Source organism: Mustela putorius, unplaced genomic scaffold, assembly GCF_011764305.1.
Source record: "Mustela putorius furo isolate JIRA1106 unplaced genomic scaffold, ASM1176430v1.1 tig00000166_pilon_pilon_pilon, whole genome shotgun sequence".
NCBI classification, from domain to species: Eukaryota; Metazoa; Chordata; class Mammalia; order Carnivora; family Mustelidae; genus Mustela; species Mustela putorius.
This window is the reverse complement of record NW_025421301.1, coordinates 6,267,718-6,291,008: the sequence shown is the minus strand read 5'-3', so window position 1 is coordinate 6,291,008 and position 23,291 is coordinate 6,267,718.

Below are 23,291 nucleotides of genomic sequence, written 5' to 3'. Positions count from 1 at the left end.
TGTCCACATCCCAATCCCCAGAATCTGTGACTATGACTTTACATCGTAGAAAAGATTTTGTAATGTGATTAAATTAAGGATCTTGAGAAGGGGAAAGGATCCCAGGTTATACAGATGGGCCCAGCAGAATCACAAGGGTCCTCATGAAAGGGCAGGAAGAAGACCCAACACAGGAGGATATGGAACAAGGGAAGCAGAGGTTGGAGCAACAGGCTTTGAAGAGGGAAGAAGAGGTCGTGAGCCAAGGAAAAAGATGGGCCCTTGCAGCTGGAAAAGACTAGGAATTAGATTCCTCCCTTAAGTTTGTGGAAGAAATAGTCTTGTGAGCACTTTTATTTTAGACTTCTGACCTCCAGTATTGTAAAAGAATAAATTTGTGTTGGTTTAAGCCACTGAATTTATGCTACTTTGTTACAGTGGCAATAGGAAGCTAATACAGTCTCTATTACCCTTCTTGGGGCCCACTGCGGTTTTACTTCCATCTGGACTATTGTTGTAACCTCCTCAGTGTTCTCTCTGCTCTATTCTGTATCTCTGCCTTCTATGAAACGATATTAAATTAATTTTTTTGTCAAGTCCTGGACTGATCATGTCATTCCTCTAAACCAAAGCTCTCAAGGGAACCCAGTACCTGCTAAAAAAATATCCGTGCTTACTATCCTGCCATTTACAAATCTGGCCCCAACACGTACTTCCAACTTCATCTGGGTGTCTCTGCAGCATTGATTCTTCACCCAGGCAAATGAATTTGGTCGCAGTCTCTGGGACTCTCCTCCTGCATCTCAGAATGCCAGGTTTAAGGTCCAGATCATGTCCCCACTCTTTCATATCCTAGCCCATAATAATGTCTCTCTCTATTGAATGCCTATCGGCTACTGATTGTGCTCTCAAACCCTCATTCCAACTGTTTCTAGTGCCCAGGCCCAAAATAAAGAGGCCCCAAAATTCACAAACAGCTTTATATCTGAGAATTGATACATGGAAAAATCCCAGTGAGCGGGATTGCCATTTGAAGACATGATTCAGGATTTTGTAAGTATGTACAAATCTGGGATGCAGATTTAGAAAATCCTCAAGGCAATTAAAGTGTGTAAAACATGGAGGGGAGGGGGATGGGGGGATGGGTGATGGACATTTAGGAGGGCACGTGATATAATGAGCACTTGGTGTTATACACACCTGATGAATCACTGACCCTCTACCTCTGAAGCTAATAATACACTTATGTTAATTAGTTTAATTTAAATTTAAAAAATAAAGTGTGTAAAATAGAATTCAGGAAGACTAAAACTGATAAGGAAAAAATGACCCAAACAACATGTTATAATGGTGGTTTTGTAGTCATGTTTTCTGGGTTCAAAACCTGGATCTATCACTAAACAGTTTTAGTTCCATAACTGGGATCACTGTCAATTAAGATAACAGATTGTCCTTCCTCGTGATGTAATTATAAGCACATTTTCTGATTATAGTACTTAGTTTCATACATAGATCTTTCTACCAAGGGAGAAATTACCAGCATGAACTGTGGTTCTCAATGTAAATTTCTAAAATGACATTCGGGTTCTCACATCACCCTCTTGTGAATTTGGTTAAGTCGATCACTTAGGCTAAGTCCGTAATCAACATAAATCAAGAGAAGCAATCTGCTGCATTGCTCTGGCCAGTGAAAATAACTTCGTATTATTTGCATCTCAATTATTTAGACTGGTTGTCTGTAATGATCAAATCCACCAGATTTTCGCTCAACTTTCCACTGTAATTTGCATAGATAACCTTCTTGTGCACCTGGCATTGTCCCGGAAAGTGTCAGGCAGCTGCTCCATTGAAAACAATAACAGCTGTGAAGCTTAAATCATTTCATGTTTTAGTAAGATGACAACAATATAATATGCAAGTAGCAGACGGGAAATTCCTTTTGGACATTGCTTGTTGAAAATGCAGAACAGCAAAGAACCATGCAATACAGTTATGTGTGTTAAACTCTGCAGATAGAAGCCAGTGACACTTTCAGAAAAACCTGGTGATTCACAGTTTCAGTGAGTTGCCAAGAGCATGTTATCTTAGTACATACCTTAAATCCCTGAAATCTCATGCCTAAATGAAACTGAGGAGAACTAAGAAGCACTTCTTAGCCTGATTCCTAATTCCCTTCATATGATGATATTGAGTCATATTAATTAGTATGTCTATAAACACTTTTTGATAAAGTCCCTCTACATTCTTTTTACTTAAATTCTCTTTGGCAAATGGTTATAGAACCACATACAGTCCCAAACTCCCATATATGTATATAGTGAAAGACAGAAAGAAAGACAAAGAAAAGAAATATCCCATGCTTATTTGCATAATTTCTAATTCCTGTATAGTAGCATGCCCCTGCAAATGAGTACAACCAATTTCATGAAATCAAACTCCTAAAAACTCTCTCTTTAGAAAGGTGACAACAAAGAAACCTGCAGATTACCAGACACTCAGAGGCAATGGAGACTGACAAATTCAACAAGCACTCTAGCTGACCTTTAGATGATTTTGATGAAGAAAAGGGCAGCTCACTTGAGTCGGAGAAAGAAGTGCTCACCTAAGTGAAAATATTTGGCAGGCACTGAGCTGGGTCCTTGGTTGGTCCCCAGTGAATCTCAAGTCACTGTCTGAAGATTTGCCCTTCTGCTATTTTTGAATTTGAAAGCAAAAGACCTATTTCAATCCAAATATTCCAGGAAACTATCTACCTATGTATCATGAGGATACTTTGAAAAATTCATCTTTAATGCTCTCCAACCCAGTATAAGTTATTTTCTTGCTTAAAAAAATCACCAGTTGGATTCCCATTGTCTCTAGTATGGAATCCTAACATTTCATGACATGGTCTTTGACACTTTCACCTTGTCATCTTTTCTTCTTTCTCATTTTTAAGCTTTGTTTAATGAAGGTTTTCCAATTACAAAAGTATGTGGTTAAAATAAGCAAATTAAAAATACATAGAAGTATAAATATTAAAATAAAAATTAAAACCCAAAACTAACCACTATTATTCATATTTAATTTTATTTCCTAACAATTGCTTTTTACTGTGTGGATATACATTCTCCCTCCTTCTGCTTTTGTTCTTTTTTATATCCGGCCTTTACTCTAAGCACTTTCACAAATATTTTTAGCCCTACTACCTAGGAATTCATTACAAAAAGATCATAATGAAACAGTTTTAGACTCTACGTTATTAAGAGGATAATACTTTTTATGTTAGCCAACATTCCCCACTATGTTTTCTTCTTTTTTCTTCCTTAGGATATGGGTGTTAGAGAAAAATGCAGGGAAAAAGTCTAATTCTTGACTTTTGAGCTTAAGAACCCTAGACTTTGAGGACAACATGATGTAAACTTATACCATAATGTGTGGAACTATAGGTTTAGTAGGGCAACCAACATGTCGTGCTTTGCCCAGGACTATCCTGGTTTGAAAAAAGGAACCTCTCATGTTCTGAGAATACCTTCGGTCCTAGGAAAATCAGGACAGCTGGTCATCCTACCAAGAGCCAGCTTTTCTTGCTCCTTGTTTAGCCAAATATTCCATGGTCTTGGAAAGCAAGAGTCCCCAGGGCAGGGCCATGTGCCTTGCCAGCAGTCAAACCTTGGAAAGACTGATTCAATGGCAGGTAGGTGAGGGAATTTGAGAGTAGAGAACCTTCTCCTCTTTCTTTAGTAGTACTCAGAAAGGTGCCAGTGGGTCATGAGATAGGGAGGAAAAATTCTGATTATCTTCATTTTTCTGTCTGAGAAACAGGAAATGAGAATGTTAGGAAGTATGAGGAGAACAGAGGAAATGGTGGCTAAGGGAAATGTCAAAGACCCTGACCAGGGACAGCAACTACAGCACATCTGGTGGCCCTGCTGAAGGTAGAGGCCAAGGCGAGTCAACACAGTAATATCCCTGCTCTCAACTGTATCCAACAGCCTCACTCAGGAGCTAATGAAAGGATTCTTGAAATGATTAGCCATAGTTTCTCCAGAGGATTTTCAAAACACTGATCTGGTTCCCCTCATTTTATAGATAAAGAAATGGAATCTCATTTTATAGATGAAGAAATAGATGAGGAACAAAACTTCCTCAAGTAGTAGAAGCAGAACTAAAACCAAGATTCTATACTGATCATGGTCAGTTTGAAATGTTTGAAATGATATAACTTACAGGACTTATGGGTGGGAATAGAAATATCTCCAAAGTACCAGGAACTGTGTAGGGTTTTGAACTTTTACCATACTTATTAATAAATGAACATGTTGCTATTTCTTGGATACTGACAAAAGGCATGAGACCAGTGGGTTGGAAACAAAGAACTCTACTACTCACAGCAAAAGCAGTGGTGAGCTTCACGGTTATTTGCTTCAGGTCTCCATGTTCCCAAGTTTCATGAGGGCAATGCAAAGGGCTCATGATGGATGCCTGCAAACAAAACAGGTTGCATTTAGAGGACAGAAATGCTAAGCCTGGGTTATTCACCACTTTTTTAGTAAGCAGAAGTAAACCAGCCTTGCTTTTGGTAAAGATGGTACCTCATCTCTCAAAACTCCTTGCTGCTGCACACAACTCTGATAAATGGTCCATTAAAGAGTGAGAAGATTCCAGCAAGAATGCACAAGGAAGCTCAGGGCCTGTGACAGACTGTTTCTCCCAATAACTATCATTTAAACTAAATGGTGAAATGAACTTACATGGTTATATGGCATAATACAGCCCATTCATTTACCCATTCTTCCAAAAACTGAGATTTGACTCACCGCATTATAGGAAATAAAATGTTTTCCAAACATTGTGGAATGTTTCTAAACATTCTAAAGTAGTAAATACTAATACTAATGCTAATTCTAATTCTAATAAATACTAATAGAGTATTCTAAATACTTTCTGTATTTCTATAATCACGTATTCCACATATCAGTGTTAAAGTATGGCTATTTAACAAGGGTAATAGTCCAAATATCTAATATGAGCACCAGTCAATCAGAACAGAAACTAGCCATAAATAGCAGTATACTTCATGATTGTACTAGCTATTAAGTTCTATTAAGACTGAGCTCATGCTTAACTTAGAATATAGAAAGTTGAACACCAAGAATTTGTAGGAGTACATCAAAAATGTGTAGCATTTGCCTAGGGACATGTGAATGCATGTTAGTGATCACAGTCCCAGTCTGTTTGCTCTAATTCAATTGGAAGTCAATCCAGAAAATAACTCTGTGACTCAAAACCCTGTTAACTTCCCAACTTTCAAATGAGTATGAGGAAACCTGTTTGCATAGAAATTAGGTTGTTTGGAAGGCCAGGGTAAAGTATGGCTTCAGCTAAAAGGAATTCTCTAGGGAGCAGCTGTTTGAGAAAGGTCAAAGCATTCTTTTAATTAACAAAAAGATGAAATAATTTTGGGTGATGTTTTTATAGTCTTGAGGAAGGATTATGAGTGACTAAAGCTCTGGGGACAACACAGTGGCACTTAAATGCTTTTTCTACATATTGTCAATGGAATCTCTCTGGTTAGTCTCTCCAGGAGGTAAGATATAATTGGCAGTATGAAAAATTTCCCCCCAAATTCTGTTATTTTCTATCTCATTTGGAAGAAATGCTAAGGCTTACGCATGGCTCATAGCCACTAAATCAACCACTTACAAACCCAGATGCATCTCAAAGAGAAAGTTCTCGCTTACTTTCTTCTAAGCCTCTCAAGGAAAATTATTTTACCGTTTTTTTCTACTTTTTTAAGTTTTTATTTTAATTCCAGTTCATTAACATATTACCATCTGTTTCTTGGGAGTGACACTAACTTCATCTTGCCTCATGGCCCGAGAATCCCAATGAGAAAGTCACCAATGACCTTGTATGGTAAGCAGAGAAACCAAAATACAAAAATGAAGTCCTTTCAGAGGCACTGTCAGTTGTATTGTAGAATAATGTAGGACTCTGTTAATTCAAATGAACTGAACAACTGTCTCATGTTTCTACTGCATAGATCTGGAATCTCTGAGTCAGCAGAGATTTAAGCTTCATTCCTGTTTTGGAACATGTTTATGGGTTTTTTCCCCCCCTATTAATAAACATGAAAAGATGTGAAAATATCAGAGAATTCAACATTCAACTTCAAATTAATAAGAATCATTTACTAAGAAACTCTCCTGCTTCCCCAAATGGTTTGATGATTTATGAATGGTATAGACACAGTAAAGTTCTCAAATGAAAGGTGATATATTGATTGACAAAATTTATAGTATCTTTATTGAAATGAAACATAGCAGTGAGGTGCTTTCTAATCCATACATGTGTACTGTAATTTAGGAGGTAAAATCTGTTTTTGCAAGTTCATTTTTCTAATGTCAGTTGTAGAGCTGGATAAAAATGGCAGCTCCTGAGCAACTCAAAATTCATTCTACAAATTTCCTAGTCACTAAAATATAAAATCATTATTGAACCAAAAATATGAATATTAAACACCACTTCCAGACTCCAAAGAGAAATCCCACTGAATGAAGTGTAACTGACCCAGAAGAGCAAAGCCCAATAAGAAGGAAGAAAATATTGGTTGGAAACATAAGTTTCAGAGTCAGATTGTCTTCCATTTGAATCCCAGCTCTGCTGCTTATTAGCAGTGTGTCCTCAGCTATTTCCCTAAGTTTTATATTCCCTTATCTGTAAATTGAAGACAGTTATTTCTATCTTAGAGGGTTGCATTAAGAATTAAATATCATAATACATTTACAATGTTGTTCAGCAAAGTGCCAGGCACATTTTAAGAGCTTAATAATGAGAGCTGTTATGGTTAGTGAGAATTTCTCTCTCTTCCAATGTATCACTGTCCTTGGATATGCAGGGTATTTGCAGAAGCTAACAGTCACACTCTTACTAGGATAGCTGTTTTCTAAAGTAATCAATGAAATATCCTTCATCCCATGCAACAATAGCTCTCTTCCTTCATCTGTTTTATAGCTTATAAGTGTAAGTAATTCAGTATATCTGGGAGTAAAAAATTAGGCCAGGTGCATTAATTGCACCTAGTGTGTGCTGGCCATAAGAAGGAGTAGAAAGGACAGGTAGAGTCATGGGAATGACAGATTCTGGGGTCTGAAAAAGGAAAAATACAGATGGGTTCAAATTATCAAGAGTAATTTCTGTCCATGTATCACAGAATCAGGCAAAAGAAACAAGTTCTTTTCCAGCCAAGCAGATACACAGTAGGTAAACACTAGTTGCTGTGTAAATCTCATGGTTCTAGGAGCCAAAGCGATTCCTTCAAGTCCCAGGTGAATGGTGAGTGGGACCGAGGGAATCCTACACTAGTTGGAATACAAATATCAGGCCTGGCTGGCATCTCCTTACTTAGAGATAAGAAACCAGAAAAAGAGCAAGCTGAGGCCTAGGAAAGAATTTCCAAGATAAGGAAAAAGAAATACTACCCAATTAAAAAATGAGCAAAAGATCTGAACAGACATCTCACCAAAGAAGACACACAGATGGCAAATAAGCATATGAAAATATGCTCAAAATCATATGTCATCAGGGAAATGAAAACTAAAACAATGAAATACCACTACATAACTCTGAGAACGGCTAAAATCCCAAAGATTAACAATACCAGTTCCTGGTGAGGATTGGAGCAACTCATTCATTTCCGGTGACAATTCAAAATGCCACTTGGGAAGACAGTTTGGCAGTTTCTGACAAAAGTAAAAATACTCTTATCACATAAAACAACTATTACAGTCCTAGGTATCCCAGGTAATCACATTTTCATCTGATACAAAAACTTAAGTTGGCAGAAAACCCGTATGCAATTGATTATAGCAGCTTTGCTCAAATTGCCAAAAACTGGGTGCAACCAAGATATCCTTCAACAGATAAGTGGATAAACAAATTGTATAATTATTCAGTGATCAAATATAGATTATTATTTCATGATAAATGAGATATTGAGCCCTGGGAAGACCTGGGTGTATATCTTAAGTGCATATTGCTAAGTGAAAGAAAACATTCTGAAAAAGCTATACACTGTATGATCCCATTATATTACATTAAACTACAGAAACAGTAAACAAATCAGTTGTTGTCAAGAGATCAGGGACTTAACAGAGATGGTTAAATAGGTAAAGCACAGGGGATTTTTTTAATGGTAATAGAACTGTTTTGTATGATACTCTTATGGTAAACACATAGTATTATGCATTTGTCAAAATCCATAAAATTTTACAGTACAAAGAGTGAACCTTAATATATACAATTAAAGGGGTGCCTGAGCTGCTCAGTCACTTGGGCTTTGGACTCTTGGTTTTCACTCAGGTCATGATCTGACGGTTGTGGGATTCAGCCCCATGTCCAGCTTTGCACTCAGTGCAGAGTCTCCTTGAGATTATCTGCCCCTCCCCCTGCTTATGCTTGTTCACTCTCTCTCACATAAATAAATAAGATGATATATATATATATACATATATGCATATATGTATACATATATATACATATACATATATATGTATATATATAATCTCCACAATGATGAGGTATGTCAAAAAGATGCATGAGCCATTTGAAAGAGCTCCAATGATGAAACAATTTTTAGAACAAAATTTGGTATTAAATCATAACCTAAAGTATAAAAGAAATAGTCATGAGTCCATACTGATGGACTGAATAAATGAATAGATGGACAGAAAATAGACAAGTCTCCATGCAGAAAAATTCCAAATAATATGTGAAGATATTCTTCCCTCAAGGAGAGGTAACCACTTCCTTCTGAAGAATATGATATGGAAAGGGAAAAAAAAGAGTGATTTTATCGTGGAAAAATCTGACACATATTACCTCAGCTAGGTGATCAAGGTTAATATCAACAGTAATAAGCCATGTTGAAGTATGCTTGATAGATTACGATCAGAATGGCACTTCTTCTTTAAAACCTATAACTCTAGTCTAATCATAAGAAAAAATTTTAGACAACTCTCAACTGAGGAATGTTGTACAAAATATTTAACTGGAACTCTTTATACATGTCAAGGTCATCAAAAACAAGAAAAATCCAAGAAATTGGCACAGCCAATAGGAGTCTAAGGAGACACAATGACTAAATGTAATGTAGTATCCTGGATAGGATCCTACCTTGAGTTAGGCATTTAGCCCCACCTACGTCTCTAATCTTGGGAGTTAAATAGAGTTCAGGGAATCTTCCATGGCTCACAAAATGCTGAACCATGTACCTCAGGCTATGTAGGCTGCCAACTATGAGTATCTTGCATCTGCACTCTTTGCTCGAAATTTGAAGAGACAAAATTCATCTCTTGGCATCCCCTGTGCCCACCACACACAAACATACCCTTCTCCTTGTCCAGTATTTGCTGCACTTAGCAGTTTTGTGTTTATTTTTCAGTCCAGTGTTTGAAGTATTTTTTAATCTCATCAAAGTAAAGTTTGCTACTTCTCATCCTCCTCTTTCTTTGAAGTTGGCTTTTACATAGAGATAGGGACAGAAAGATCTTTATTCCAGTGTCTTTAACCAGAAAGTCCAATATTACCTTATTTCAAAGGAAAGTAAACATTAAAAAGAAAAATTACCTGCAATGCTCAGCACTCTTTCCCCTCACTTCCACTATCTTGTATTAGCTTTACATTTTAAGACCAAGTAGATTGCAATGGTATTTTGTGGTACTTTTTGAACTTTAAGGCAGTCAGAACAGTAATGTCCTATATGGATTTTAGCATGATAGCAACTGCCAAAAGAAAAGATAAAATAAGTCTATATTTCCTGTAAAATTTTGTCAAACTTTTGGTTAGCAACAAGGAATTCTAACATATATATGTTATATGTATATGTATATATGTATATGTATATATATGTATACATATATGCATATATGTTTATATATATATAATCTTATTTATTTATGAGAGAGTGAACAAGCATAAGCAGGGGGAGGGGCAGATAATCTCAATCTAACAGATTGACGTGGAAATTTCTTCCAGATTCTGCTGAGACTTTGTAATAAAAGTTCCCATATTTAAGTGTTTGCATTATCCAAACAGTACTTTTCCATAAGTTATTTGTACCTATTATGTGTGAGGGATTGAGTCTCAGGAACCAGTTGAATTTGACTTTTGAAATTTTGTTGAAAATAACACTTAAGATTTGATATTATCAATAGGCACTGAGGGGGGTGTAGAGGCAAACAAACAAATAAACAAAAATATTTGACACTGTCATCAAATCTCCCCCAAAAGTTTTTTTGATTATGCCACTTCTTTGGTTTTCCATGTATCCACTTAGTATATATTAAATAAAAAGTCTCAAAAAATAATGTGTTATAAATTCAGTGCAGCGAGTTAGTGAGTTACATTTAATAACATTTATCTGCTAAAGATGCTTTGGAAAATAAAAACAGTATCCTCTTTTAAAGAAAATCACACAATCATGAGGCTCAAATATCTCAACTTTCTGTAAGAAAGACTTAACTAAAAAGATATGGGATTTTCTTATAACTTTCTATTTACTCCCAAATCTTCTATCCCCTTAAATAAGTAAAGATAGCTCTATGTTAGCCTTCCTCACAATATTTGAGCAGCTAACATTGCTGTTGGACCAGTGCTGGATGCACGGACCTCCTGGGGCTAGGGGAGCATGTATTCTATGTAGATTGTGCAAGTCTGTGTACTCTCCTCTGCCAGATCCTGCCCTCTGCCCTCATGCATCTGTCCCCATCCCCAAGAGGTGTCAGTCCAGCACAGTAGACTTTGCTACTTCTATCATCTTGGTCTTTGTGTTCCTCTTCCTTCATTGGAATTTTATTTATTTTAAATATTTTTCAACTTCAGAGGACATATTGTTTTAGCAGCATTTATCTCTAAAATCACCATTTCATCTAAACTAAATCATGGTATGCATGTTCAAGTGGTCAAGAAGACGCCTAGATCTGGGCAGGTTAAGAATTCAAGTCCAGGACCCACCCCCTTCCCATTCAGCGCCTACAGGGGAGCCTCTCACCTGTATGCCTTGCTTTCTCTTGCTTCAAGGGAGGAGGAAGACAGTAACACTGACCTCACAGAATGAGTGAAAGGATTACATGAATTAAAGTAGAGTCCCTGGTAACTAGTAAGCTTCTACTGTAAACTGGCTATTACAGTTCTGAGGACGACATGTTTCTTCAGAATTGTCTTATACCTTCTTTTAGTATTTAAGCTTCTTGATTTTACTTTTATCTTCTTTTAAATCATTTAAATTTTTTACTTACTATTTTTATGCCTTTAGTAATCTTTTATTCTACCCTTTCAAAGTTTTACAGTTTCTTTTTAAGTTTCTTTTGCTCACTGTTAAATTGCATTATTGAAATTAACTTTAATTCTTTTATGGTTACATGTATTTTATTCCTGAGTTTTTATCCTTTTTTTTTTCCTTTTATGTTTTGCCTCTCCCTTTATTGAAACTTTACATTGCTAAGCTTTTAAAGTTTTTTTTTCCTTACTTGTTCTTACTTTGATTATATTTTGTTTAACATCTATATCTCAATGTTTTAAATATCCTTTATTTGTCCTTTATTTCTCTCTCTTCTTTACACTTTAGTCTCAACTTCTATTCTCAACCTTTCGCTTTTGTGAGTTCATCTCTTCCTAATGTCCTCTGTATCTTGATGTCACTTCTTTGACTTCCTTCTGTCTCATTTCTTACAGGTCCAGGAACATGGGAACAGGGAGAATTATGAAGTAAGGCACCCAGTAGTGGAAGTGATTAGTACTTATTTTCTTCCAGCCATCCTCCAGCTGTCCCTCAGGCTCCCATTAATGGGGTCCATATTCCTTCAATGTTTTTTTAAAAAAAGATACACACACAATGAGTAATTTGAGAGATCCAACAGACAAAAAAATCTTCCCTAGCTCCATAAAAAATGTTACTGAAATGGTACACTCAGATTGCTAAAATAATGCTATTTTGTTTTTTTAATGACCTCTTATTATAAAGGTAATAGATACTCAAAAGAAAATTTAAAAATTCAAGAATGCATTTTAAAAAGCCCTAAAAAAAACTAAAAAATTATTTACAATCCCATTGGCCAGAGATTACCACCTTTATACTTCAATGCATTTCCCTCCTTTCAGACTTTTTTTTGGAGGTATATAAATATATATATTTTTTCCTGTAAAAAATAGAGTTATACCATATGTAGTGATATAGTCTGCATTTTCCTACCTAACATACAATGATTATTTTCCTTTGCCTTAAAGATCTTCCAAAAATCATCTTTAATGGTTTCCTATATGCCACTAGATAGGTCCACCATGTGTAAGCATACTTAAAGTAGGTATTACTTCTCTTCATGCATAATCCAGGCTTCTTACGGGAAGTTAAATATTCTTAGTCCATAATCTATCACATGTACAATAAGAAAGGAAGTAGACTAGATATTGTCTTTAGAACAACATCATGCACAGTCTATTTGTAGTAAGTTAGAAACTAGATGATTTTGGATCTCTGTACCAGGAATCTTAAACTCAAGTGGCCATAAGAAACCAAGAGATGACATAGGGGCGCCTGGGTGGCTCAGTGGGTTAAGCCTCTGCCTTCGGCTGAGGTCATGATCTCAGGGTCTTGGGATCGAGTCCTGCATTGGGCTCTCTGTTCAGCAGGGAGCCTGTTTCCTCCTCTCTCTCTCTCTCTCTCTCTCTGCCTGACTCTCTACCTATTTGTGATCTCTGTCTGCAAATAAATAAATAAAATCTTTAAAAAATAAAAAAAGAGAGAGAGATGACATAAATACTGGCCAGGTGTGGGCATGGGCAGGAAGTGATAAGGACGTGGTAAACCAGAAAGTAGAGACTCCTTTAAAGAGAGTAGCTCTATCCAGCTCAAGACAATTGTTACCATGTCTGATATCAGACCCCACTCTTCTCATTTTTTTCAAGTGAAGCCATTTATAACGTATTTATAAGGGTATTATCTAATTCTGAGGAACTAGGAATATGGACAGTTTTTAGGAATATTATTCAGGCCAACACTATGCAAACAAAACCAAACTGTCAGAGTTAGGCCCAGTCCATAGGCCACAAATCCAGGACCCAACACTAGCTGATTATCATGGAAGGAACCAAATTAAAATTTGGAAAACTGGATACTCTCTGAATCATAAAATCTGATTGAGGTTCACTACACCCTTATCATTTTAGTCTTGTCCACCTATCTGTTTTAACCAAACATGTACAAAGGGTGTGGAACAGACCCAGGAACACATCCATGCACAGATATTCATTCAGGAGAACCAGAAGCACTTCTCAGTCTGTGATCCCCTCCTGCCTTGAGAAAAAAAAAAGTTTATACTAAAGGCAGGGGAGTCAGGGGAAGAGTCTTCTTCCCTTGGTTCTACTAACAGTGCAAACTATTAATTCTGGCATAGCTGAGGAGCAAGGGAAATGGCTTCTAGAAAGGTCTGAATCAGCATAAAGATATGACTACACAACCCCTTAGAGAAGAGTTGAAGGGAAAGAGTTTCAGAGGAATCATAGGATAGAGGAGAGACACTATAAATCAAGGTTGACATTTCCACACACTTCCTCTAGCCCTGATCAGCAAGGTCTTAGGACCGTCAAAATTCCAGTATTTCAGACAGGTAAAAGGATGATTTGGACCTAGATAAAACAAGGCCAAAGAGAAGTAAAAGGAGCTTTACAGAGCTTTTTTTTTTTTTTTTTTTTTTTTTTTTTCAAGGGCAGCTGGATATTCAGTTGTAGGATCATAATAAACTCACACCTGGTTGGAACAAGCATCTTTCACTCAACAGGTTTTCATCAAGTACTTAATATATTCCAGCCTTAATATATGCTAAGCATGGGAATTCAAATGTGGGGGATCCTATAAAATCTGGGGACTGAGGTAACAGATAAGTAAACAGGTAATCCAAACTGGAATGTCTTGGAAAACCTTTAGAATCATTAGGGTTATAAATGTTTGGAGAGTGGAAGTAGGAAACTGTTCCCTACAAAAGGATATACACATAAAAATACTCAGACACCAAAGAGAGCTTAAAGCCTTAGAAGAACTAAAGTAAGCTTAGTATAGTTGGAGTACTGAGTTCCAGAGGCAGCAATGAGAGACGAAATACCTAAGAAGATGCAACATGGTTGGTACACTTAAAAGGAATCTTGGTAGTAGATTCCTTTTGATTAGTGGATTGAGATGGTGCAGGGAGCAAGACTCTATTGCAGAAAAGGGGAAAGGCTAGAGCCTGGCAGGGTATCAAGAGCCCACCAAGTGTGCTTGGGCTAAGGATGGTAAAGAATTAGGTACCATTCAAGGAGAGAAGCCAAAGTTCTGTCACACAGATTAGTCAGAATAGATCTCTAGGGCACACTACAGTATAGAACTATAGCCACAGGACAAACTCACAACCCCACTAGATGTGGACAAGACTGTATGGTTAAGATTGGTTCATGGCTGGAAATATCTGAGGAAGACAAATCTTGGGTTGGAAGACATAAATTAGTGATTTCCCCTATGGGGAAAAGACATGAATTAACAAGTAAGAAGTGTCCTTTTCACTGAGGCCTCAGTTGAATTTGTTTTTAATCTACTTTTAATAGAAATTAAGCAGAGTTTCAGGTTCTGGATGGGAACCTCCTTGAAATCAGTTATTCTTTAAGAAAGCCTATATAAGCTATATTTCAGAAATTCTATTACGGAAAATATTAGTTCAGCTGAAGCATTATGGGAATAAAATCTCCATTTGGCAATAAATCTTAAATAAATGAACAAAAAAGGCACACATGAAACCAACAAATAATATCAGGTCTCACTTCTTCATGATAAAAGAAAAGATTTTTCAAGGTTTCCATTATACATTCACTAATTAGAAACATATCTGTGGTTGAGAATTGAAGTGAGCTTATACTAGACAGATGGTGTGAGCACAATAGCATGAAGTCATGCTACAAAAATAAAAATGTGTCTTTGTAAACATCCATTAAACATTAATCTCAAATTCTACAAACTAGTAACACAATGTGGAACTTTTTTATATAAGCCAAATAAAACAGTAATATCAGGATTTACCTCTTCTCTAAACAGAAATGAAGAAGTGAACAAAACAGAAATGAAAAAAGTGAACATATTATGACACACAGTTCATATGCTATTTATTCTGTTTTATATGACATGCTCAAACAATATTTTTCAAACAGTTATTTGTGCACAAATATTTGATGTCATTGTACTCTCACCCTAAATAAAGATTTAATGGAAATATTTAATAGCATTTGTAAAGCATTATGTCTCACTGCAACCTCACAATGATTCCATAAGGTATTATTTAAAGCTTAGAGAAGTACATTGTCCAAGATGATGGAGCCAGAAGTCATGTCTAGATTTCATAACTCTAATATAGTACTATTCTCAGACTACACATTGATATATTCTTTCTTCTTTAATGAGTAGTTGTGATTCCAGAGAACTGTTTTCTTCCCTTTTCTTTCTCTCATCCTTGGTGTCTATTTTTTCAAACTAAAAACATCAGACTACAATCTCTTCCTCAAGCTATAACAAATGTCCTTACTCAACTCTCAAACATACAGTAAGTGTCAACCATATTCTTGACACTGTGCAGAGACCAATGAACAGAATACCCCCTCACATTCATTTTTTTCAATGTTAGAAAAACATGCTGAGATTGATATATAGCACCACACAATATTCTTTTTTTTTTTTTTTTTTTTACCACACAATATTCTTAAAAAAAGTTTGGCATGCAGTAATGAAGAATTAATTCAAGTGGCATAGATATTTGTCCCAACAGGTAAGATCTGAGGAAAGTGGATTGAGTCAGCGTGTCAGGTTTGAACTTGCCTTGGCCACAGTACATGAAAACATGGCTAGCAGAATCTAAGGTGGCATGGTGAAACAAAGATGAGCAGAATATTTGGTCGGGTCATGTTGTCAAACTAAAGGGGCATAGAGAAGCAAACTAGACATGTTGAGCAAAAAAGATAAGGAGATAGGAGGCAAAAAACTGAAAGAACTGAAAAACAAAAACAAAAAACCCACAGGTGAATCCACTATTATAGCTGGAGACTTCTACACCCCTCTATCAGTAATGGACAGATCCAGCAGGGAGAAAATCAGTAAAGACATAGCTGAACTCAACAGCCTCATCAATCAACCAGATTTAATTGACACCTAGAGAATCATCATCTAACAAAAGAAGAATACACATTCTTTTCAAGTTCACATGGAACATTCTCAAAGACAGACTGCATTCAAAGTTATAAAATACACCTTAACAAATTTTTAAAAAGAAAAACCATACAGTGTATTTTCTCACATCAGAGTGGAATTAAATTAGAAAGTGCTTTAAAAAAAAAGCTAGAAAATCCCCAAATGCCTCAAGATTAAACAACATATTTCCATATAACACATAGTCAAGGAAGAAATCTCAAGAGAAACTTTAAAAATATTATGAAATAAATGAAAATGAAAATATAACTTCTAGAATCTTGTAGAATACAGTGAAAACCGTACTTAGAGGGTGATTTATAGCATTGAATACAGATTTAAAAAGAGAAGAAAGTTCTAAAAATCAATATTCCAAGCTGCCAAATTAGGATATAAGTAAAAGATAACAGATTAAATCCAAAGTAAGCAGAAGAAGAGAAATAATTAAAAAAAGGAAAATAGAGAAGAAATCAATAAACTGAAAACAGAAAACGAACAGAGAAAATCAGTAAAACCAAAGCTGGATCTTTGAAAAAAAACTAATAAAAGTGATAGGCTTCTGGTCAGGCTAACAAAAGGGAAAAGAGAGAAGACACTAATTACAAATAAGAGAGAACATGACGACAGAGTCAATGAACATTAAAAGGATGAAAAAGGGATACAATGAACAACACTATGCTCACAAATTTGGCAACTTAGATGAAATGGAGCAATTCTTTGAAAAATACATCTGTCAAAACTACATAGGAAGACATAGACAATCTGAACCGGCCTATATCTATTAAAGAAATTAAATCAATTATTGATAACCTTCTAAAACAGGAAACACCAGGCTCAGATATGTTCATTAGTGAATTCTACTAAATATTAAACAAAACAAAAAAAACTATACTAAACTATACTAACAGAATCTAGTGTTCTCAAAAATCTCTTCCAAAAGATAGAAGTAGAGGTAATTCTTCATATTTTTTTCTGTAAGGCCAGCATTACTCTAAATCCAAAACAAGATAAAAACGTTGTGAGAAAACTATAAGCCAATATCCCTCATAAACATAGATGAAAATTCCTCAACAAAACATTAGCAAATGAAATTCAAAAATATATTTAAAACTATATACACCATAATTAAATAAGATTTATTCCAAGTGTACAAGTCTGATTTAAAATTTGAAAATAAATTAATGTAATTGATTATATTAATGAGCCAATGAAGAAAAAACACACAACTATATCAATAGGTACAGAAAAGTATTCGACAAAATCCAACACCTGTTCAGGATAAAATAAAAATTCTCATCAAACTAGGATAGAAGAAAAAAAAAAAAAAAAAAAAAAAAAAAACTAGGATAGAAGAGAATTTTCTCAACTTCATAAAAAGAAAAACCTACAACAACCCTGAAAACAAACATCAGATTTAATAGTAGAAGCTTTCCAGCTAATATCAGTTAAGAAAAGATGTCTCCTCACACCACTGCTTTTAAACATCAAACTGGAAGTCTTAGCTAATGTGACAAGACAGGAAAACAAAGGGTATACAGATTATGAAGGAAGAAATAAAACTGTCTATTCATAGATTAAGTTTGTCTTTGTAGAAAATCTGAAAGAATCAACAACAAAAATAAACCCTCCTGTAACTCATAAGTGATTATAGCAAGGTTGCATGATGCAAGATGAACAATCAAAAGCCAACTGCTTTCCTAATATTAACAAATGAACAATTTGAAATAAAAAATAAAATACCATTTACCTCAAAAAATGAAATACTTCAGTATAAATCTAGCAAAATGTGTATAAGTTCAATATGAGAAAACCACAAAAATCTGATGAAAGGAACCAGAGAACTAAACAAATGGTGAGCTATTCCATGTTTATGGACGGGAAGATTCAATATTGTTCAGATGTCAGCTCTTTTTGATCTACAGATTCAATACACTCTCCAACAAAGTCCTAGCAGATTATTTCGTGGGTATCAACAAACTATTCTCAAGTTTATATGGAGAAGCAAAAGATTCAGAAGAGCCAACACAACATTGAAGAAGAAAAAAATCAGAGGACTGCCATTACCTGATTTCAAGACTAACCATAAAGCTACAATAATCAAGACAATGTGGTATTGGTGAAAGAAAGGACAAAATAGATCAATAAAGCAGAGTACAGAGTTCAGAAATGGGCTCACAAAATATAGGCAACCAATTTTTGACAGACAAGCAAAAGTAATTTAATGGAGAAAGGATAGTCTTTCCAACAAATGGTGCTGGAACAAATGGGTTTCCACATGCAAAAACAAAAACAAACCAAAAATTAATCTAGACACAGACCTTACACCCTTCACAAAAATTAATTCAAAACCTAAATGTAGGGCGCCTGGGTGGCTCAGTGGGTTAAGCTGCTGCCTTTGGCTCAGGTCATGGTTCCAGGGTCCTGGGATCGAGTCCCGTATCCAGCTCTCTGCTCAGCAGGGAACCTGCTTCCCTCTCTCTCTCTCTGCCTGCCTCTCTGTCTACTGGTGATCTCTGTCTGTCAAAATAAACAAATAAAATCTTTAAAAAAAAAAAAACCTAAATGTAAAATGCAAAACTATAAAACTTTTGGATAACATAGGAGAAAATGTTGATTACAGCAATGACTTTTTAGATACAATACCAAAGTCATTATTTATGAAAGAAAGAATTAATAAGCTGGACTTCTGTAAAAGTCCTGTTGTGCAAGAGACACTGTCAAGAGAATGAAAAGATAAGCCACAAACTGGGAGAAAAATCACAAAAGTCTGTTACCCAAAGTATACTAACAATTCTTAAAATTCAACAATAAGAAAATGAACAACTTCATTTTTTAAAGATAATTTTTTAAAGATATAAATAGACACTGTACCAAAGAAAATATACAGATGACAAGTGAGCACTTTCAAAGATCTCAGCATCATACATCATTAGAGAATTGCAAATTAAAGCAATAGTGAGATAGTACTATATACCTATTAGAATGGCTAAAATTCAAAATACTGATAATATCAAATGTTGACAAGGATGTGAAGCAACACGTACTCTCATGCATTGCTGGTGGAGATGCAAACTGGTAGAGCCACTTTGAAGAATAATGTGGCAGTTTCTTACAAAACTAAACACACTCTTACTTTATGATCCAGCAATTGCTCTCCTTGATAGATACTCTAATGAGTTAAAAACTTACATCCACAAAAAACCTGCACATGAGTATTTATAGCAATTTTATTCATAACTGCTAAAACTTGGAAGCCACCAAGATGTCCTTTAGTAGTTGAATGGATAAACTGGTACACCCATACAATGGAATAGAATTCAATAGTAAAAAGAAATGAGCTATTAAGCCATGTCTTGTCATGGAGGAAAGTTAAATGCATATTACTAAGTAAAAGAAGTTAATCTGAGAAGTCTACACACTGTATGATTTCAACCATATGACAGTTTGAAAAAGATCTATGGAGAGAGTAAAAAGATCAGTTGTTGCCAGGGATTAGTGAGGAGACAAGGATCAATAGGTAGAGCACAGAGGGTCTTTAGGTAAGTTATTCTATATGATACTACAATGGCCCACACATGTCATTATACATTTGTCAATAACCATAGAAGTACAACACCAAGGTAAGCTATGGACTTTGGGTGATTTTATAATGTGTCAATGTTGGTTCATGCATTATAACAAATGTACCAATTTGATGCTGGATGTCGACGGATGGGGAGGCTATATGTGTGAGGTAGAAAGAGGTAGATGGAGACTGTGCAACCTCCATTCCATTTTGCTATAAATCTAAAGCTGCTCTAAGAAGGTCTACTAAAAAAAGAAAGAGAGAGAGAGAGAGAAAGAGATGAGTAAAGTAGTGGGTCCTGGAGAATCCTCCAAGACTCAAGAGATAGTAACAACTTAAATGTATGGTCCATTATTATGCCTAGAGAGAAGCAGGGCTGGAGAGACATTAAGGACACTGACCAGACTCCAAACTTACATGACATGAAAAAAGACCCTTGGATCAAAAAGAGCTAGAGACTTGGAGTCAGGTGACTTAGTCTACCACTGCATAGCTGTGACCTTGACGTGACCTTCAGTTTCCTTGTTCTCATAACCATGATTACGAGAATCACATGAACTGGCAGGTGTGAAAGTCTCAGTAATACAAATCACATTCTTGTGGATGATTGAAACCACAAACAGGTACAGCGCTGAGATGGGGGAAATAATCCACATCTGCCAAGAAAAGGGCCGAAAAAGTCCTTGTAGGAAAGGATGTTGTGAGAAAGAGTTAGCTAGTTCTAATGGGTGATTACTTACAGAAAAGTTGAGGAGAGGAAAAAGCCAGTAGTGATGTTAGGATTTCTTTTTGGTGGTACAGGGAAAATAAAAGGGAAGGATGTCCTACAGAAACAGGACAGGTTAGGAAAGGCAAGCAGCTTTTCATGGAAAGTGGTGAGTTAGGCTTATAAGGGCCAAATATTAGTCTCCAAGTGGAAACATCCAGTGAAAAATTTAATACATGTGACAGAGACTCATAGAGAAAATGAGGACAGAGATGTAGAGGTAAACGCCATCTGCTTCAAAGATTGATAGATGAAGACAGGGCACTAGTGAGACCTGGAGGCACTGAACAGAGAGACAAACAGAGGGCTAGGAACCAACATCCCAATGTTGGACTCTGCCTGAAGTGCTCAGTTTCCTAGATGGCTGGTGGGCTGTTAAAACCAAGTCACCATGGGGTGCCTGAGTGTCTCATTTATAAAGCATCTGCCTTCAGCTCTGGTCATGATCCCAAAGTCTTGGGATCAAGCCCTGCGTCAGGCTCCCTGCTCAGTTGGAAGCCTGCTTCTTCTTCTCCCTCTACCTGCTGCTCTCCCTACTTGTGCTCGCTCTCTCTCTCTCTCTCTCTCTGTCAAATAAGGAAAGAAAATATTTTTAAAATGTTAAATAAATAAATAAATAAAACCAAGTCACCAGACATCCATCATTCCAAGTGCTGCCCTTTAAATCGTTCTCCTCCAATTTAAAACTGAGGTAATTAATCAAACAAGACAACATTTTCAGAGATTTGTTCTTTTTTTTTTAAAGATTTTATTTATTTATTTGACAGACAGAGATCACAAGTAGGCAGAGAGGCAAGCAGAGAAAGAAGGAAGCCAGCTCCATGCCAAGCAGAGAGCCCGATGCGGGGCTCGATCCCAGGACCCTGAGATCATGACCTGAGCCAAAGGCAGAGGCTTAAACCACTGAGCCACCCAGATGCCCCAGAGATTTGTTCTTTTCTATACTAACCATCTCTTGTCTCTTGGCTCTTCTCCAAAGTCTTCATTGAATAGTTTCCTAAGCCTGCTGGAGTTTTTACTAGCTGTCTCCTTCAGTAAATATCTGCCAAGGAAAGTCTTCAAGTGTGTGGTATCTAATAAGCTGGACACTTAAAGCAGTTATTGAAATAGGGCCTGTGGACATGACAGCTTGTGATAACGACTCCAGAACTATTATTGGCAAACATTTCAAGGCTTTTCAAAAATTTTTTTTTCTTTTTAATTCCTGGACCACTGACCTCATTAGCTTGGAAGCTCTAACTACTGTGTGAGCTCAATGCTGCACCCCATTGTCAGAGTCAATAATAGCCTGTCCTCTCTGGTCCAATTGCTTCTCAGGTTTTCTGTCATGAATACATTCAAAATCCTTTATATTTCAAGGACAATGGATGTCCAAAATTTGGCCAGACAAATCCAGAGAAGTTTGGATTTTCTTTTATTACTGATTCTTGTTCTTTAAAACTTGGATAATTGAAAGTCATTCTTTGAGCTAACAAGGCTTTTGAGTTTTTATTTGGTTTGATTTGGTTGGCCCCCATCCTGACCGAATGAACAGAGCAAGGCATTTCATCCACATGTTTCATTTCCCTGCAGCCAGGCTCACCTCTATTACAAACACGTCTCAATGCCAGCTGCCCTGCGTCTCCTGAGAGAAGTGGCTCATGCCCTAGATGGCATGCGATGGGGATGTTCAGAAGAACTGGAATCAAGCTCTCCTGGCACCTAACAAGGCAACCACGTGGGGACCTCAGTTCTCATCCACAGAGATAAATACCATTTTACCACGTGTCCCCGGGGATATCCCCATACTTCCTCTAAAGAGTCCCCCAAAGAGGGTAAGAAGCATCATGTGAAATACGATCTTTATTTTAGGTGACTCAGAGCCCTTTTTCACTTTTCAAACACTGGCTCATTATCCAAGCACATTTTATAATTTCCTGTGTAGAGAGTTGTGCTAGGCATTTTACAAAGCTAATTAAACAGACACGGTGTCTAACCTCTAGGCATTTATGATTTAAGGAAGATGAAGCAAGTGGAGCCAGAAAAACTAATTCAGGACATAAAGGAAATTAAATGAGTACCACACAACTGCATAAATGAACTACACAGTAAATACTGGTCTCTACTGGCATCAACAGGACCAGCCAGCCTGCGTGGGGACCCCTAAAGGTTCTAAAATGAGTTTACTGAAGTTCCTTGTGACTATTATTTATCTGTTCGATCCTGTATACTCAGGAGCTTGCTAAGCCTAATGAAATCAGATAACAATACATTCTTGTCCTTCCATTCTGTAGACAGAGTTCCTCAGAAGAAGATAGACACCTTCTAACACAGACCCTGTGCCCTCCTTAACCTATATAAGCTTCAATTCTATATGTCTCTGCTTGCTTCATTGTAGTTTGTTTTAATGAGTCTGACTTAGGGTCTATTCTGGCCTCTCTAGACTTCTTCCTTGAATTATCTGCCTGCCACAAAGTCAGGTTTCTCCATTTCATTCCCGGTAACTTAACCATTTCAGAGAGGCACTAGCTGGGCACAGTAACTACAGCCAATGAAAGGGCCAGAGTCACCAGGGTTACTGCTGGATATCAGGAGTCCCAAGGTCCACCAGAGAACAATAATTGTATTTTGACAGTGTGGGTTTGGATAACTTTACAAACTAGGTTAGGAAAATGAATGCATTAGACCAGGCGCCTGACAAAGAGCTTAAAAGGAGAGGGTAAAGTTCTTGTTATGGCTCAGTAGCAAAGCAGAATTACATT